This window comes from Stenella coeruleoalba, assembly GCF_951394435.1.
Source record: "Stenella coeruleoalba genome assembly, chromosome: 2".
Lineage (NCBI taxonomy): Eukaryota > Metazoa > Chordata > Mammalia > Artiodactyla > Delphinidae > Stenella > Stenella coeruleoalba.
The window spans coordinates 82,259,294-82,280,011 of NC_137147.1; the positions used below are offsets into that span (position 1 = coordinate 82,259,294).

General features: G+C 38.7%; 1 long non-coding RNA gene across 3 annotated transcripts in view; it reads right to left on the reverse strand.

Annotated features, from left to right (window-relative positions):
- Positions 1 to 20,718, reverse strand: part of LOC307181773 — a 752,523-nt gene that overhangs the window by 427,053 nt on the left and 304,752 nt on the right. For 2 of the 3 annotated variants that reach the window (XR_013827034.1, XR_013827036.1), the window contains exon 5: positions 4,223 to 4,314. The exons of the other annotated variant lie outside the window; for it this stretch is intronic. This is a non-coding gene — a long non-coding RNA (uncharacterized lncRNA). The remainder of the gene's footprint in view (positions 1 to 4,222; positions 4,315 to 20,718) is intronic. 3 annotated transcript variants of the gene reach the window in all.

Consider the following 20,718-nt stretch of genomic DNA (forward strand, 5'->3'; position numbering starts at 1 on the left):
TCCGGACCACTGGCAAACTGCCCTGAGAAGGATGCCCATGAGATGCGTGGAGCTTGGTTATTAGGACCTCCATGAGTGAGGGGTAATGGAGGACAACAGGAATGCCACATATTTTCTCTCTCTGTCTAATTTCTGAATAAATTTCAAGTCACATATTTTCTATGAGTTCATCTGCCAAATTTTGTCTCTAATATTTCCCCAAGACTTGCTTCCACAGTTGATTCAATAGTTAGCAATGAACTCAAAGCTCAAGTAGTTTTATTTGGGAAATTTGGGAATCCTTTATAGTTTTCTAAATTCTAAAAGAAATTATAGAGCCTAAAGGAGACACTTGCTGGTATTCTGATGGAGCTGATCTTTATTTCAAAGGTGAGCCAGTTAAAAACAAACAGTACTGTGACCCATTTGTACCCAAATAAAATGTAGCAGATTTTATTTTTAACATAAAACTATGGCCTACTTTCACATTTTTCTATGAACAATTCTAAAGTGAATCTTCTCAAACATTTTGGCTTCTGGGAGGATTAGACTGAGTTTTGGTTCTATCCACATAGCATTGAGGAGGAAGGTTTGAAGTACGGAGTTCAGGCTTGGTCTAAGGCATTAACACATGGCATCATCTCCAAAACTCAGTATGAAATGCTCGTGGAGGAGACTCTTCAGAAGCAAAACTAAGGAATAAAGCACCTCTGACCCCTTTATACATCTCCAAACTAAGCTTTACCCAGTTGCCATTAGGGCTCTGGTCCTTCTTTTTTTTACCTTCTTAAAATCACACAGACACACACATACACACACATGCACAATATCATTCACACAGAGCCTGGCAGAGCAGTGAGCAACGTCTAGTCTCTGAAAGACATTTTGTTAGGAACGGGCAGAGGGAACCCAACTCGGGAAACAGCATATAGAGAAGTTGCTGTGTTAGCCGACTCAGTCTGCTGGGAGGGTTTCCATTGCCCAGGACGAGGTCCAGAGAAAGGAGAGGGTTCCCACAAGATGGAAGGCTCGTTATTTTATTTTTTATTTTTTTGCAAGATATCACTCTCAGTGTTGCAACAGTATGGTTTGAAGCGAGCTGCCCATCCATTAGTCACCTCCTGTCAGCTTTCACCCAACTCACGGAATGGAAAGAACACTAGGGCATTGGGTCTAAATTGGCCGAGGGATAGGAAACATGGAACGGTCCTAAATGGAAAGTATTCAGGTTCAAAACAAGTTTGTAGGGGGAAACCATACAGGAATCCATGTGAGGCAGCCTAGAAATGTTTACATAAAAAGCAGCAAAAGTCGGGGAGGAAGAAGCACCAAAAGAAGCAAGAAGTCCAAACTCATGGATGTCCTCAAATCTAAAGAGGAATTTCAGCAATTAAATGTTCAGCAAGTGTCTGGGAGCCAGGAGCGGGAAGCTTTGTAGTACCAGTTAGGAGATACATATAAAGGGCTTCTAATCTGGAGAATGAAAAACTAAAATTGAAATACATGGTAAGGTTGTGTTAAACAAGAGATTTTGAACTTATTTTAAAAGGAGCAAATCAAAATAAAGCATAAATAACAACAGCAACAAAGGTTTTCTTTAAACTAAGACCCTGTGGTTTCATTTCTGTTTCCTTTATTTTACCCCTGAAATCAAAGGGATGCATCTTTTGATTTCTTGATTTTTCTTCCCAAATCAGAAAGAAACAAAGATAAATATTAGAGAAATATGTGAGAGAGAAAATGTGCTGTGGAGAAGTTTTTAGAAACAGGGCAAAGGAACAGAAAACTCTCTCCTAATAAATTGCTCTAAAGAAATGTCATCTTAATATTTGCTAGTTATTTTAATAAACTGATATATTTTTAAAGTTCCAGATTGGAATAATTAGTATAATAGGTAACATTTGAATTGTCAAAACAAACTAAAAGGGTAAGTATTATTTTTGTCCCCTTTCACAAGGAGGAAACTGAAGTTAAACAACCTTCTTGGGATCACACAGTTTATGTAGAAGCAGCTGGGGCTGGAACCCTGGTCTGTCTCATGTGAAAGTGCATGTAATTAACCATGAGCATAAATATTCACTCAAAGTCAGCGTCTCTTAGTTTCATTTGAACTGTCCTAAACTTGTCTTAGCAATGACATACTCACATTTTTGGAAACACAATGAAGAAAAGTTTTTGCTGAAATTGCAAAACAACCTTCCTACAGGCGATAACATTAAACCTTCGAGGCACTGGCTGCTAGAAGTGATATCATTGATGAGTGATGGGTGGGACACTAAGCCAGCCAAGCAAATGCCACTCTACTGCCTGATACCCCATGCTTCTCTGTGACAACACTTGTAACCCTCATTCCAAGGCTTGACATAGCATGGGCTGCACAGTAGATGTACAATACACACTTTGCATTCAGTAGTTATTTCTGAACTGAAGTGAATGTCTTCCATCAAATATTGGCTCAAGGATCACTTGACCTCCTTGAAGCCATCTATGGTAGTCATGACAGTCACACCTGTCTCAATTCAGTCTAGTTTCTTTTTCATTTGGCCCTTTGCTAGCTCTAACTTATGTCACAAAGGTTAACTAAGGATTACATGAGATTAATGTAATTAAAACTATTCTGGAAGATATAAATTTCTATGTGGATATTAAGCATTATTATCATTGTATATACTGCCACACCCTTGGTAGTCACGCTTATGAATCTGTGTTTGTATTTCACATACATTGAGGCATACTGTAGGCCAAACAAGTAACACTTGATTTAATCTCACAGCAACTTTCATAGGTAGTTAACTTGGCCCAGTTAAGAATGTAAGGAGTAGAGAAGTTGTGAAAGGTTAGCTGCAATGTAACAAACCCCGAAGTCTCTGGTTATCCACAAGACCTATTTATGAAAGTCGGTTTCATAAGCAAGATTTCCTCCTGTGGATTGCCCTTGGTACTGGTCTTTCTGTTTATCCTATTTAGTAAGTCTCCTCCAACTCTATGGCAGAGTTAGAGTCCCCAGATCCTTGAAGTGAGGGGTGGCTAAGTGGCCAATGAAACCAACAGGTACCAGGACAGGCAGGGTCACAAAGTGAGTGGAAGCGACATGTGTCATATCAGGTGGAAGCCTTAAAGAGCCACTGTGTGAATTTCCACAATGCCAACCGCTGCCACCATGACTGATGATGCTCCACAGTATGGAGCTGCCATGAGCCTGTGCCCCTGAGAATTAGCAGGTAGAGAAGAGCTCCCAGTTGACCCATGATGATCACAAAGCATTAAGTGAGGAATAAGTCTTGGCTGTTAATAACCAGAGACTTGGGGGTTTGTTACCGTGCAGCTAACTTAGTCTTTCCTGACTGATATAAAAATCCAGCTCTTTTCTGGACACGGTCACTGTTGGAATGGAGTAACAGGAAACCAGAAGGGTGGTTGGATCTCATTAGGGGCAGTAAGTTTTTCTCAAGCTTCCCTTAGGAATATTGCATTAAATGAAAATGAGTACCCTTCAGGAAACCTGAATGCATAATGCAAACAAGGATACACAAGGGCTTTACAGATTATAAATCACTCTGCAAATACTAGTTGTAACAACACTTAGGTCTCACCCGCAATTGTAGCCATGATTACATGTTTTCCTATTTTGTAAGTCCATAATATTTACTCAGCTCCCACTAAAGAAATGTACTTACTTACAGTGTTTGTAGACAAGTCAAAGAGATCAGAGATAACTTTCCTAATCTATGCAGCAAACCAAATATACATGAGGAAGACTAAGGCCACTTGGTAGAATATGTAAAATTTTAAATGAGTGCTTCTGTTACCCTTTTTCTTATTCATAAACTCCAGAGATACTACAGGAGAGATAAGCTCTTCTCCACACCATGAACACAGAAAGTGGAGCACAGCATGGGGCTAGTAGTTTGCTTAGGAATGGACAGGGATGCCACTACAGGACTCTCACTGCCTCTTCCCTTTGCTCCTCTTGGCACGATGACAGGCAGAGGTGCACAGACTCTGTAATTGTTTTGTTTATGCCAACCTTTTTATAAGGAATAAACTTGAGGCTTAGCGATATATCGTTAGGTTGGAAGGTGACATTATTAAAACTTCCTAATCCCCACACCTACAAGATTGAGATATTAAGAGCATATTTTTCTAAATGGCAATGGAAGTATATTAAAGCTTACTAATAAATATGTAAGTCCCTAAAATTCGAGAAAAGACAAGCAATGATAATATAAACTCTTTTTCTTACCACTTAGACGGGAAAGGCTTGCTCAGCGTAGCTGGCCTCAGTTAGAAACAACAGCCACATTAGACAGAATGTGTGGTTCTCACCTATGGTTTCTGGGGGAAAAAAAAAGTCTAGACTTAGTCTCTAGAGGCAGATACTGGAACTTGGTCTTTTAGCTTCTGGTTAGTTCTATTGCTACCAAACAAGGAAAAAGCAAGATTTCCTCCTGTGGACTGCCCTTGGGACTGGGCTTTCTGTTTATCCTATTTAGTGAGTCTCCTCTATGAGTTTTCAGAGCTTCATGCATGCTGTGAGCTGTTTCTCAAACAAAAACCCCTTTCCTAGAGGGCACGAAGCAGAGGCCCCCCATATAAGGTACAGCCACACCACATGTGGCTCAGAGTCTAGGCTTGTCAAACTTCAAATGGTGCCCCTGGCTGAGTCTCATCTCAGGCCTGTACCACTTTCTCATAGTCACTCATCCTCTAGGAGGAAAGTGCTCTCCCTGATTTCCAACCATTTTCTTCGTGACAGTCAACCTCCACAGACAACACCCACCCTCTCCCATTTCTTATCCAAGTCACCCCTTCCTGCCTTTACTTTTCTCTGGTTCTCTCTTCAGATGGTTTTACTTCACTCTACCCAATTCCATCACATACCCGGATTCATGCACCAAGTAAATGTCCATGTGGACAAAGTGACTGCATTTCTGTAAGTAACTCCAAGCAAAAAGTTCTACCTAGAATGGGTAGAATTAGGAAAGAAATTCTGCAGACATACCACACCCTTTTCCTGAGATGGACTAATGATTCTTGGAAATATTCTACTTACTTATACCCTACTTTGTTCCCAAAAGGATTCAGGGCAGCATCTCTGAAAATAAAGCTCATGCCTTCTTTGAAGTCTAGGAGAGCATATGTTGCTGACGTTTGTCAAAAAAAGTAGCAGTTTTTACATTAGTAAAAGGCACCCTTCCATTCTTATGTTAATACACAGCAAAGAATTAATATTTAACTTCAAATTGCTCCTGAAACCTTGTGTGAATAACCTTGTCTAGAAGAATGATCTATATCTCAATTTATATGGTTTTGAGAATTATCACATGTAAACTCTAAGTAAAATAAGAAAAGGAAGATTCTGGAGAGACGCAGATGGGAGAGAGAGACAGCAAAACTGCCACAGAGAATGCAATTTGTCTAGGGTTGTCTGGGGTCCTGGATTATCAAGATTGTCTGAATTCTGGTTGTTTCCCTGCCACTGTAGCTTGGAAAGGCTTGTCGAGATGTCCACTCTTCCATATTGGATAAATATGTCCCATGGCTGGACCATTTGAGTTCAGTGAGGCCAGGAACTTAAGTGTGTGGCCTTCAATTAATAAAAAGCAATGAAACTGCTTGAGGGTAAAGATCACTGGGATGGGTTTTTCTTGCTCCTTTGGGAGAAATAAACCAAAGTGTTCAACAAAACCACAACTGACTGACTTTCTCACGGGTTTAGAACATGGATACCTCATTCCCAGCGCTCACTCAGTCATCCCTCAGATTGGACATAATGTTTGATTTTGCAAGGTCATTTTGCCACCATGAATTTCTCCTGAACTCTTAAGTGGAGACAGCATCAGCAGGGCAAGTGCTGCAAGACCCTTGTCAGCACTGGGAGTTTTTACTGTTGCCTTTTTTTCTTTCTCACATGTGATCACTGACTAGAGGTGAAGTAAGTCCTTCTCGGGGTGGGGCAAGAGGCATGTCTAAGGATGAGTTTCCCTATAATTTTGTCTTTCATTTACTTTTTATAGTTCTGCAGCTAGCTCAGAGGACTCCAGGGACCTTGCGACTAGAGCACAAGATCTTGACATACTGCAACTAAAGGCAAAGGCAGTGAGCAATCTCAGCTCAGCACAGCTGAGAAGGCAGGGGTCAGGCCTGGAAGTCATCAGATGAAAAACTCAGAGCAAAAGTTAACATGAAAATATTGGCAGCTGGTATACCACCAGAACCTCAGCAATTCATTCCTTGCGTCCTCCCTGCCCTTCCAGACCATTAGCTCTCACTCTGAATTCAAAGTTAGGAAAGGATCCTCCTCTTTGCAGAGATCTTATGAATTCCTGGTACTCGCTAAAGTAGAGTGTCATTCACTCTGATCCACCTTCTCTTTGGGGTACTAGTTGATTCCTTGCAAGCCCTAGTGATGCCTAGGTCTAGCCTACACAGGTCACAGTCCAAGGAATCAGACTCACTTGTGTCCCTCAAATATCTCACTTACGGGCTGAATACTTACAACATATAAATATCAAACAGCCATTTGTCAGCTCTACATGCAAATAAGTCACCATCCAGAGAGAGGCTATTTCAATGAGAACCGATAAGGGAGGTTGGTTAAGCTGTCTCCAAAAAGTCAGTGAAGGTTGGGCAAGGATAAAGGGAGGTTTCCCTGTTAGGAAATGGAGGGAAAAAGGGAAATTCCCTAAATAAGAAAAAAATTAGGACAAGGCCACCCAAGTAGAGAGACACCCCTAAAATGACTGGTCAGTGTGAGTTGACACTGGAGCAGATGCTAAAAGAAATGGCAAGCTCTCTTTCCCAGAGGTCAGCTGGCACCAGAGGCCCAGGATTGGGGTTATTAGGCCATAGCTGAAGCCTTCCTGGCTCAACTTCTCTCCCCGAAGGTCTCTTGCTACCCAATAGGCCAACAGCTGCTAAATCTAACTGAATAACATAAATTATGTAATCTTTCTCTCTGGGGATTTTACGATTAGAGGAGATTTGTAGAGACCTCCGAAGTGCCGCTCTCAAATTAGACACTAGATTAACATCCACTCCTTCATAACTCTATACTCTGTCTCCTACGTAGAGTTCACCTGATTTGCAGTGAAAAGAGAGGTGGCCTGAAAAATACTCAAAGACATGCTGTAGTTAAATAAGAGCTAAAAGTTTCAGCCTACACGTTCCTTTTTAAATGAAGATCCTAGTGCAACTAAAATAGGATGATTCTATCCTAATACATGTAAAGATATTTATCACAGTTGGCAGAACAGAATCATTTCTTCTCAGTGGTATTATTTTGTTCCTTTCTCAATGTTTATAAAAGTAGAATCTTTAAAAGGCTAAACTATAAAATATTGTCCCACAGCTGGGCACCAAAAATAAGTCATCAAAATTCAAATGGAAACACATTGCCCTGGCTTGTTGATCATAGTGAATAAAGATATAACTAGCTGAAGCTGATGATATCTGACACTGAAAAATGATCCAGCTAATGCATGGCATCAATGGGGTACTGGCTAGCACCACCTTGCAGGAGCTGATTATGTGTGTCTCTTCCCAATTTTATATTCAGTGATCCTACTTAGCAGCTTGAAATTGGCCATAATCAGAGTTTTTAGACAAGGAAACTGGCAAAATCCATAAATCACAACTTTTCTGTTTATACCCCCCACCCCCAGCCAGTTGTTAAACATTTACCAACACGCCATGGCACAGACTTCTACTTTAATCATAGCTGAGCCTAATTTTTTAAAAAGCAATCATATTTATCTGTTGTATGCTATTATACCAACTCATAGTTCATCAAGAAGATAGCAAGAAGATTTCAATTCAGAGATGGGTATGCAGACAGACAGGATTCTCTCATGACCCCAGGGTTATCTCTCAGTTAACTGACAACAGCTAGCTGGTACCCGAGACTCACCAGCCAGCAAGTGGGAGCCTTCTATGCCCAAACTCAACTTCTCCCAGATCTGAGGGTCCCAAGATCTCTAGATCACAGCAGCTGGCATTTCCCAGAACTCCCCTTTAAACAGCTGGCACCTAAGCTCAGGTTGTCAGAGGCTGAAGCCCAGATCCTCAGGGTGTCCAACTGTGCTCCAGTCCAAGCATCTCTTTTCTATAGGAAGCCAAGAGGACAGGCACCCATGCATGCACTGGCCCTTCCAGCAGCCTGTGTCAAATAATGCTGCTCACCCAGTGTTTGCATAATGATGGGGAAACAGACACAGGGTCCTGCAAAACCACTATTCATCCACTGAGTCTACATGGTCTCTCTGGATGGCATCTACCTTCCTATTTACCTAGAAACTGACTTACAAAGAAACCACCTATAAACATAGTCTTCTTTTAAATTCTATCTGCCACCCTTTTTACTCCCCAACCTAGCAGTGCCTACAACATTGTTAACCAAAGTTAACTGTCTCTAATGAGAGAGTAAGTGAACATTTTTTATGACAGTTTTCAACAAGCAAAAGGAAACATTTAGTATAGGGCCTTTGGGTTGAAACAAGCAAACAAAAAAGAAATGGCTTCTAGTATTTGCCTGCAACACATTATGAACTGGCAGAGGACAGACAACATTTTCTGTTCATGCAAAAGAAGCATAATGAAGAATCTCTTTGTAAGTGAAGACCAAAGTAATCTAGGCATTTGGTGTTACCAACACATCCTTCATTTTGCTGCAAACTGTACAACCACACTCCCCCTGACACACGTACCACAAATTCACATGCACAATTAAAAGATTTTAAAAATGATGCAGATTTGAATGACCACGTCAGTTCTTTTGTATGTAAAAGCCTATATTTGAAAAGGGAGATGAAGAAGAAAAATAAAAAACAAAATTAATAAGTTCCTGGAGTTCAGCCATGAAATATGATTGAGATTAGGAGAAGGGTGAAACTGTGGTCAAGCTCTTGATGCAAAAGCCCTGCTTGCCTGTAACCAGATGTAAATCATAACATCTCCATGGAGATGAGCGGGCAGATGCCCAGTGGAATTTTCATGTCCACATTTAGAGGGTGAGAATTTCAATGGTTTATGGATTCCAAGTCTTTGGGGCTAAACAAGGAATTTTATCGAACATGAAACTCTTCTGGACTCTCTAAACAAGGCAGCCTGATTTTTATGGGCTGATCTCAAAAGGCTCCTTTATTTCTCTATAGCAGATGCTTCCCTGGTCTTTACGTCACTGTGAAGCTACCTCAGGAAGTGAGAAATATAACTCTAACCCTAAAAGCTAGCTTGCTATGCCCAGTGTTTCGACATGGACCGTCTCTTGTCCCACTGATTTTATGTCATAGTTATTGTTACTTTTCTTCATTTACAGGTACTCAGTTGGGAGTGAGATGATTGCATCTGACAACCTTTTAAATTTTATTTTATTATTTATGCGAAAGTAAATGCGACCAGGAATATTATTAACATTAATGCTTAATACCAAGTAAAACTTGGTGACAGGCAAGAAAAATGTTCCAAGAAATCCAAAGACAAAACCTCAAAACCCTAGCATGACATATCTGGGTCTTGAGTGTCCTCTGATTTAAGATATATCATCAAGATAATGCGATGATTATAAGGAACATGGGAGTCAATATTTTAAGGAAATCATGAGGATCTGTGAGCAAGGGTGGAATCGATTTTGACGCTAATAGGGCTGAAGCCATGAGATCCTTCACAGGAAAAGAATCTACCCTCTCTTTTCTCCTCCATTTTTCTAAATATTTGCAGCCATGACTTCCATATGTGACGAACTCCACAGAAATGTTCAGATTTTGTTAAGGGGTATGTTGAGATGGGCATTCTCATGTAATACTCACGAAAGCATAAATTGGTACCTTTAAGGGAGGCAATTTGGCAAAATAAACCAAGAGCCTTACAAATGCTCAATTCTTTGTCTCAGTATTCCTCTACTAAGAATTAGATACGATAGCAAACAAACAAAACACCATAAATTTCCAAGTATAAAGGAATGATTAAGTAAATAAAAACATATCAATAGGAATAAAATAGTGCATTGTTATTAAAAATGTTTTTTTACAGAATACTAAACGTGTTGAGGATATGTTATAATATTCTATCAAGTGAAAAAAAGACTGATACAAAATTGCATATACATTATGTCCTCAATATACACATATACACATAAATACACACAGACAGACATAGTAGACAAAACACTGGGAAGAAATATGCCAGAGTATTTAAAGTGGTTATTTCCGGATGGAAAAGTGGAATAATGATGACTTGTATTTATTTTTATTTATACTTTCCAGTGGTTTACATTGAACAATGGTTACTCAATTTTTTCCAGACTTACATTTATAATTACAAAGGTGATATAGAAATACTATAGAAACATCAAGAATTATAAAAATGTATGAAGTAAAAAGATGGAAGTACTCTCCCTACTCATTCTCCAGATGTCCCCACTTTAATAGCAGGAAAAGTTTAGAGTTTACCTTTCCAGACTGTTTATGTCTATGTGTATATACCCAAGTACATCCTACTTTGGATATATTTGCATGTTATTATAGAGAAATGTATCATTTTTAATTTACTTCAATTTTTAGAGCTGTTTTAGATTTGCAGCAAAATTGAGCAGAAAGCACTGAGAGCTCCCACGTACCATATCTCTGCCTGCTCCCCTACCCCAGACAGCCTCCCCCACTACCAACGCTGCACACCAGAGTGGTATGTTTGTTACAGTCAATGAACCTACATTGACACGTCACCATCCGAAGTCCACAGTTCACATTAGGGTTCACTCTTGGTACTGTGCATTCTATGGATTTTGACAAATATATAATGATACACATCCACCTTTATAGTATCACACAGAACAGTTTCACTGCCCTAAAAGCTTTTTCGTGCTCCATCTATTCATCTTCCCCCCCAACCCCTAGCAACCACTGATTTTTTATTGTGTCCATTGTTTTGCCTTTTCCAAGGTGTCATATAGTTGAAATAATACAGTATGTAGTCTTTTCAGATTGGCTTCTTTCACTTAGAAATATAAATCTAAGTTTCTTCCATGCTTTTTCATGGCTTCATAGAATATTCTATGTGTACGTGAGAAGAATGTGTAGTCTGCTGTTGTTGGGTGGAGTGTTTTGTGTATGTCTATTAGGTCCAGTCATCTACAGTACTGTTCAATTTCCTTATTGATCTACTATCTGTTGTTCCATCCATTATTGAAAGTGAAGTATTTAAGTCTCCTACTATCATTGTGTTCCTATCCATCCCTTGAATGGATAAAGAAGATGTGGTATATACATACAATGGAATATTACTCAGTCATAAAAAGGAATTAAATTATGCCATTTACAGCAACATGGATGGACACAGAGATTACCATACTAAATAAAGTAAGCCAGACAGAGACAAATATCACATGATATCACTTATATGTGGATTCTAATTTTAAAAAATGATACAAATGAACTTATTTACAAAACAGAAATAGACTCACAGACACAGAAAACAAATTTACGGTTACCAAAAGGGAAATGGGGTGAGGGAGGGATAAATTAGGAGTTTTGGATTAACATATACATACTACTATGTATAAAATAGATAAACAACAAGGACCTACTGTATGGCACAGGGAATTGTACTCAATATCTTGTAATAATCTGTAAGAGAAAAGAATCTGAAAAAGAATATATATATTCTTATGTATACATATATATACACATACATATATATGTATATAAATACATACATATATATACATACATACATATGTAAATAAAACTGAATCACTTTGCTGTACACCTGAAACTAACACAACGTTGTAAATCAACTATAGTTCAATTTTAAAAAAAAGTCTATTAGTTTAATCAAAGATGTTAGCATGTCAGGTATTTGTTCCCCTGTGGCTTCTGCATGATTTCTGAGAGATGGGGAAATGTCCAATATTAACCTGTCATTTTCAAACCAGACATGAGTGGCTTTTCAAAAATTCTGTAGCCCCTTGTAGTTTTACATTTATTAATTATATGCTCATATCCTTGATCATTTCTTTTTTACTTTAGGTATGTTCTATTAGTCATAAAAAAATAAAACAAATTGAAAATTAATAAAATATTTTCTCCAAGAAGGGTGGCAGTGACCATGATGTGAGTAGCAAAGTCAGAGCTGATAGGAAGGTGCAGTCTTTAGTCTGATGGGATTTAGTCTTTGAAATATCCCCATCAGGGTCCATGACCTAAGAAGTCTTCTTTGGTGAGAACTCAGTGGGCTCATTCCTGAGCCTAGCTCATCATCTGGTTATTTTAGGTGCCATTTGAGAAGTATAATGAGAGAGTGAGACATGGGAAAGGTAAGCTTCCCTGAGTGACCTTGAAATTTCTTTTGTAACATCTGTTTTCTTCTCTTTCCCTTGTTGTCTTCCCATCATCAATAGGACTGTCAGGGGCCACTTGCTTTGTCATAAGAATTTGAAGAAAATAACTGAATAAAATTTATTTTATTTGAAATGACTTGAAACTTAGATACACTCAGAGCTAGGGTTTAATCTCTTTCTTGCTCAATTATGCAGCATATAGAAAAGGCAAGCAAGACAAAACAAAACAAAAATGCACTCCTAATTCGTACATGCACAGATACCAATGAGCTGAGGTGAAATGATGTCACTTTTCTCTTTCTACTTTTATAACTTCCTAGTCATTTTGGTCAAAGTTAAATAAGTCAAATCTCTGATCACAATATAGACATATTACAAATTGTTTTGTATGTCTACATACATGGGGTTGAGTCCAACTTTCCTCTTCATCATTATAGATTAGGAAGAAGTCATAAATTGGGTATAAATTGGGGAGAAGGCATTTAAATAGTTAAATTTAATATTAATATAAATAATATATAATTATACAAATTAAATAACTAAATATTTAAATTTAAATATTGTGGATTATCCAAAACTCTCTAACTGTATTCCCTCAGATAGACTATAATAAGACAAGACTAGTTACAGGACTGTTATTTTTCACAACTACCAAAATGCCATCAATTACTGAAGTATTTATGCTCAAACAGAAAAGCACAAAGTTGTAATTTTACAATTTCAAGATCTTGAAAACAGATAGTAGACAATATTATCAATCACTTCCAGGTGGTGAGACGGGAATGAGGAAAAGAAAAATAGGATAGAGTAATGATTCTCAAAAACTTAAACAAAAGGTAGATTAATCACATTATTTCCTTCTTAAAATGTTTGTTCTAGATACAAGTACCCAGTTTACACATGGTTAACACACCATGAAGAGACAATCTATAACCTAAACTACTGCAGATCCTGCCTACATGACTCATATTGCCAGACATTAACTGATTTTGAAGTAGCTGGATTTTCCTCTCTAATTTCAAAATCAGTTTGGCAAAAACTGGAAAAATGTAATGAAAAGCAGAGGAAGATACTCCCAAAACTACATAAAAATGCATTTGGAAGTTAGCTTGCGTTATTCATGATAAAATCTGCAGAAAAATTAGCCTTTGCATTATGAAGAACATTTGGAAAATATTTTTGAAATTTTGGTGACACCCCATTCTTTCTGAAGAAAATTAATCATAATACTGAGTAGAAAACGCAAGGGAATTTTCAATGAAATGTTTTCTTTCTTTTTTACTGATGCAATATTTGAAATGGGAGCACAGGGCATTTTTCTGAGCAAAGCAGTTGTCAGCAAGCATGACTCTTTTCAGCAAATCAGCTGTTGTTTTCTTTTTTTTTTAATAGATTTATCTATCTATCTGTTTATTTATTTGGCTGTTTTGGGTCTCGTTGCTGCACGCAGGCTTTCTCTAGTTGCGGCAAGTGAGGGCTACTCTTTTGTTGTGCGTGGGCTTCTCATTGCGGTGGCTTCTCTTGTTGCAGAGCATGAGCTCTAGGCATGCAGGCTTCAACAGTCGTGGCATGCGGGCTCAGTAGTTGTGGCTTGCGGGCTGTAGAGTGCAGGCTCAATAGTTGTGGCGCACGGGCTTAGCTGCTCTGTGGCATGTGGGATCTTCCCAGAGCAGGGATCGAACCCATGTCCCCTGCATTGGCAGGCGGATTCTTAATCACTACGCCACCAGGGAAGTCCCATCACCTGTGGTCTTCTGAACAAATAACTATGGACATCAAATTAAAAGACATGAACTCAGTCTCTGTTTCCAAATGAATTGCGGTCTTCATTATTGAGTAAATAATTTATAAGTCTTTTGCATGTTCTTCATGTGTCCTTCCTCTCTTCCAACAAACACACTTATTTCCAGGTAAGAGGTAAAAAGCCTTTGTTGGAATCACATGGAGTCCGGATCAGAGTTGGGACCAGAGCCCAGAGCATCTCCCCTGCTGGCTCAGAGGTTACCTCCTGGTCATGTTACCTGACTTGTTTTTCTTAAGATCTCTGCACCTTAACTTGGTAGCATGGAAGAACTGTTCTGGTTATCACAGCTGGAAAAAGCAACTCACTGCTGTGTGATAGGGTCTTGGCCAAGCAGAAGCTAAAGCATGTCGATGACTTCTACCCAAAGGTAATGACTGTTGGCTGTGACCCATGAATTCCTACCCTCTGGCCTAGGCACTTTACATTTGAGGTTCCCTTGGGTCTACTGGGCTTATAAGACAGAATCTCTGTGGAAACAGAAGCAACACAGCCAAGAGGACTAAGGCAAATATTATGTACAAATTGAGCAACACTCCTACTGGTCATGCTGTCAATGACTAATATACCCAAATCAGTGTGGGTGCTTCAAGATCATCCATCACAGCAACATAAAGGGATTTCTTATTCCCTATTCCTTCCCATTAGTTACTTCTTTGACCCTTTCTCTGTTGTTCACCAATACGTGGCAAATCATGCCAATTTGTGGAAAATGACACATAGAGGGGGAGTGAATATTCAACTGGGCTGTTTCAGCTATGGAAATGAGTTAGAACCAAAGGGAAGAATTTCAAGTCAAAAACTGTCCCTAGTCTTTAAGTTCAATTTTTTTCTTTTGTGCCAGTAATACACGTCCTTCAGGAAACAGAAGAAAAAGAAAGATTCACACACCCCCACGATGAACACCCTTCTTCTTGCACACAGCCAATTTTCCCTTTCTCTTGCACTCTCCCCACCTTCTTTCCTCCCTTACTGCCTCTTTCTCATCCACTCTCCCCACCTTCTTTCCTCCCTTTTTTCCTTTCTCATCCACTCTCCCCACCATCTTTCCTCCCTTTTTTCCTTTCTCATCCACTCTCCCACCTTCTTTCCTCCCTTTTTTTCCTCTTTCTCATCCACTCTCTCCATTCATCTATTCACTCATCCTTTCAACAAATAGTCATTGAGTGCCAGATGATATTCTAGGAGCTTGAATTCATCAGTGACCAAAGTAGACAGAAATCCTTGCCTCCATGGAGTCTGCATTCTCCTTTTTCCTGCATGTTTCATTAGCAGTGCTGATATAGTTCAAGGACTCCTAGAAGCACCTGTTCTGTTGCTTTGGTCCACAAGTGCTGTCCCTCTTCCATGACACCTGTATTTTCTCTGCTTGCAGGTGAGGAGAACACACAGGGGAAAAGAAGAGCTACCCCTAGGCACTGCAGAACCGAGGGATAAACAATTCTCAATCCTGTGAAGAAACAGCACAACCAAACTGAACCCAAGTGCAGCATCACAGCCCATGTAGGCTTTCTAGTCCTCTAGACTGGAGGTTAAGTCAGAGGTTATTGGTATAATTCTATCTGGCATTAGAGAAAAGGGTAGGATTCAGAGTCACACAGACCAGGGGATGCATTTTAGTTCTGCGGTCTGGGGGTAGGTCAAACAACCTCTTTAGGTCTCAGTATCTTCAACTCTTAAGTGAGTTTAACATCATTTACCCTGTGGGTTCTATCATTATTTTATTCATTCATCGATTCATTCATTCAATGAGTATTTATTAAGCCCCTACTGTGTACTAACACTGCTGTAAATACTGGAGATATAACAATGAAGAGACAAAAATTCTTGCCTTCATGGAGCTTCCATGGAGAGAATACGGTCTATTACATAGGTCACTTAGATTCACCTTATCCTTCGGTAACAATAACTGAAGCAATAAATGTTCAGAACTATTCTTAAAGCAGAATAAAAAGTAGCATGCACGCAGCATATACATCTTCATTATGTTCTACCTTGAACTTGCTACGCAGGTGAGCTCAGCCAGGCCAAGTGCAGCAGGAAAAAGAGCTTTAGTTAGTGATGTTCTTCATACACAATGGGTAAAATCACCTACTCCTGCCTGGGAAAGATGCCACCTAAGTGTAAGTAAGAGCTAACAAAGTACTAACTACTTAACAATGGCTCCTGTTGGGTATCCAATGAAGCAGATTATCTGAGAGACCAAGGAGCCTGAGAAAGGCTTTGGGGGCTGGGTGACAGCTGCACCACCCAAGGCAGCAAGAAGCCATCCTGTGCCCAGGACATCTGATTCCTCCACCGAGGGATGAGGGATATTGTCTTCCACAGCCCCTTCCTTTAGAACCTGATGTTTTCAATTTCTCTTTGAAGTTTATTCCCATTTTCCAAGGCTTAAAAACCATGCCCAAGAGAACACCAGCTATGAAATTAATGAATGTGTGTCTCTATTTGTTCTGCCAGGTCATTGAAAATCTCTTGACATAGTTTTGAGTTACAGTAAAATTAAAATGTTTTCTTGATCATTGAGTAACACAGAAAGAAAGAAATGGAATTAGTCTGAAAAGATTAGTTTTCACAAGGCCATTTCAGTAACTACCAGAATGTTTGCAGAATCTTCTCTAGTTCCTAAGTAGACAATATGAGTGATCTTTTGCTTTTTAAAAGTGGATTTTCTGGTTATATTCTACTTCAAATTCCCTTATGAAGTAGATAAGGTAGATGTTATAAATAAATAAATGTTATAGGAAATTATAGTTACTTTGGGATTTATATAAATTCTAAGAATAATGAATCTCATTTGTTGGCTAAGATTTAATATGTCACAGGACTCTACTGATTTGAATGCATAGTATTTGTCCTATGTCCTTTTTCATACACTATTCTCCTACTTCATTAGACCTCTTTATTTTTTTTATCCAAATAATACTCTCTCTAGGTCTCTGAAGATTTAAGAGCTCCATGAAAGCAAGGATTTTTGTTGTTCTGTTCACTGCTGTATTTCCAGAGCCTAAAACAGTGCCTAGTATATAGTAAATGGTCAATATTCATTGACTGTTGAATGAGTTTAGTTCTCAAATTTTAGATGATGATAGCTAATATATAGCACTTAGCATGTGTCAAACACTTTTCTAGGAACTTTACACACACTAATTTATTTAATCCTCAAAATATAACCCTCAGAGACACTTAGTGGATACAAATTTGTCCAAGTTTGGTGACAGAAGCAGAATTTGAACTCAGGTGGTCTGGTCCAGAGTCTGTGCAATTAACTACCATGCTCTTACTGACTCTCTAAGTGAGGATAGTTTTTTAAATTAATTAATTCTTAATTTTATTTTATTTTTTTTTAACATCTTTATTGGAGTATAATTGCTTTACAATGGTATGTTAGTTTCAGCTTCACAACAAAATGAATCAGTTATATATATACATATGTTCCCATATCTCTTCCCGCTTGCGTCTCCCTCCCTCTCACCCTCCCTATCCCACCCCTCCAGGCGGTCACAAAACACCGAGCTGATCTCCCTGTGCTATGCGGCTGCTTCCCACTAGCTATCTACCTTACGTTTGGTAGTGTATATATGTCCATGCCTCTTTATCGCTTTGTCACCGTTTACCCTTCCCCCTCCCCATAGCCTCAAGTCCATTCTCTAGTAGGTCTGTGTCTTTATTCCTGTTTCACCCCTAGGTTTTTCATGACATTTTTTTTTCTTAGATTCCATATATATGTGTTAGCATACGGTATTTGTCTCTCTCTTTCTGACTTACTTCACTCTGTATGACAGACTCTAGGTCTATCCACCTCATTACAAATAGCTCAATTTCGTCTCTTTTTATGGCTGAGTAATATTCCATTGTATACATGTGCCACATCTTCTTTATCCATTCATCCGATGATGGACACTTAGGTTGTTTCCATCTCTGGGCTATTGTAAATAGAGCTGCAATGAACATTTTGGTACATGACTCTTTTTGAATTATGGTTTTCTCAGGGTATATGCCCAGTAGTGGGATTGCTGGGTCATATGGTAGTTCTTTTTGTAGCTTTTTAAGGAACCTCCATACTGTTCTCCACAGTGGCTGTATCAATTTACATTCCCACCAACAGTGTAAGAGGGTTCCCTTTTCTCCACACCCTCTCCAGCATTTATTGTTTCTAGATTTTTTGATGATGGCCATTCTGACTGGTGTGAGATGATATCTCATTGTAGTTTTGATTTGCATTTCTCTCATGATTAGTGATGTTGAGCATTCTTTCATGTGTTTGTTGGCACTCTGTATATCTTCTTTGGAGAAATGTCTATGTAGGTCTTCTGCCCATTTTTGGATTGGGTTGTGTGTTTTTTTGTTATTGAGCTGCATGAGCTGCTTATAAATTTTGGAGATCAATCCTTTGTCAGTTGCTTCATTTGCAAATATTTTCTCCCTTTCTGAGGGTTGTCTTTTGGTCTTCTTTATGGTTTCCTTTGCTGCGCAAAAGCTTTTAAGTTTCATTAGGTCCCATTTGTTTACTTTTGTTTTTATTTCCATTTCTCTAGGAGGTGGGTCAAAAAGGACCTTGCTGTGATTTATGTCATAGAGTGTTCTGCCTATGTTTTCCTCGAAGAGTTTGATAGTTTCTGGCCTTACATTTAGGTCTTTAATCCATTTTGAGCTTATTTTTGTGTATGGTGTTAGGGAGTGATCTAATTTCATACTTTTACATGTAGCTGTCCAGTTTTCCCAGCACCACTTATTGAATAGGCTGTCCTTTCTCCACTGTACATTTCTGCCTCCTTTGTCAAAGATAAGGTGACCATATGTGCGTGGGTTTATCTCTGGGCTTTCTATCCTGTTCCATTGATCTATCTTTCTGTTTTTGTGCCAGTACCATACCGTCTTGATAACTGTAGCTTTGTAGTATAGTCTGAAGTCTGGGGGCCTGATTCCTCTAGTTCCTTCTTTCGTTCTCAAGATTGCTTTGGCTATTCAGGGTCTTTTGTGTTTCCATACAAATTGCAAAATTTTTTGTTCTAGTTCTGTGAAAAATGCCAGTGGTAGTTTGATAGGGATTGCATTGAATCTATAGATTGCTTTCGGTAGTAGAGTCATTTTCACAATGTTGATTCTTCCAATCCAAGAACATGGTATATCTCTCCATCTATTTGTATCATCTTTAATTTCTTTCATCAGTGTCTTATAATTTTCTGCATACATATCTTTGGTCTCCTTAGGTAGGTTTATTCCTAGATATTTTATTCTTTTTGTTGCAATGGTAAATGGGAGTGTTTTCTTGATTTCACTTTCAGATTTTTCATCATTAGTATATAGGAATGCCAGAGATTTCTGTGCATTAATTTTGTATCCTGCCACTTTACCAAATTCATTGATTAGCTCTAGTAGTTTTCTGGTAGCATCTTTAGGGTTCTCTATGTATAGGATCATGTCATCTGCAAACAGGGACAGCTTTACTTCTTCTTTTCCGATTTGGATTCCTTTTATTTCCTTTTCTTCTCTGATTGCTGTGGCTAAAACTTCCTAGAGACAAATGACAATGGAGACACAACGACCCAAAACCTGTGGGATGCAGCAAAAGCAGTTCTAAGGGGGAAGTTTATAGCAATACAAGCCCACCTTAAGAAGCAGGAAACATCTCGAATAAACAACCTAACCTTGCACCTCAAGCAATTAGAGAAAGAAGAACAAAAAAAACCCAAAGCTAGCAGAAGGAAAGAAATCATAAAAATCAGATCAGAAATAAATGAAAAAGAAATGAAGGAAACAATAGCAAAGATCAATAAAACTAAAAGCTGGTTCTTTGAGAAGATAAACAAAATAGATAAACCACTAGCCAGACTCATCAAGAAAAAAAGGGAGAAGCCTCAAATCAATAGAATTAGAAATGAAAAAGGAGAGGTAACAACTGACACTGCAGAAATAAAAAATATCATGAGAGATTACTACAAGCAACTCTATGCCAATAAAATGGACAATCTGGAAGAAATGGACAAATTCTTAGAAATGCACAACCTGCCAAGACTGAATCAGGAAGAAATAGAAAATATGAACAGACCAATCACAAGCACTGAAATTGAAACTGTGATTAAAAATCTTCCAACAAACAAAAGCCCAGGACCAGATGGCTTCACAGGCGAATTCTATCAAACATTTAGAGAAGAGCTAACACCTATCCTTCTCAAACTCTTCCAAAATATAGCAGAGGGAGGAACACTCCCAAACTCCTTCTACGAGGCCACCATCACCTTGATACCAAAACCAGACAAGGATGTCACAAAGAAAGAAAACTACAGGCCAATATCACTGATGAACATAGATGCAAAAATCCTCAACAAAATACTAGCAAACAGAATCCAACAGCACATTAAAAGGATCATACACCATGATCAAGTGGGGTTTATTCCAGGAATGCAAGGATTCTTCAATATACGCAAATCTATCAATGTGATAAACCATATTAACAAACTGAAGGAGAAAAACCATATGATCATCTCAATAGATGCAGAGAAAGCTTTTGACAAAATTCAACACCCATTTATGATAAAAACCCTGCAGAAAGTAGGCATAGAGGGAACTTTCCTCAACATAATAAAGGCCATATATGACA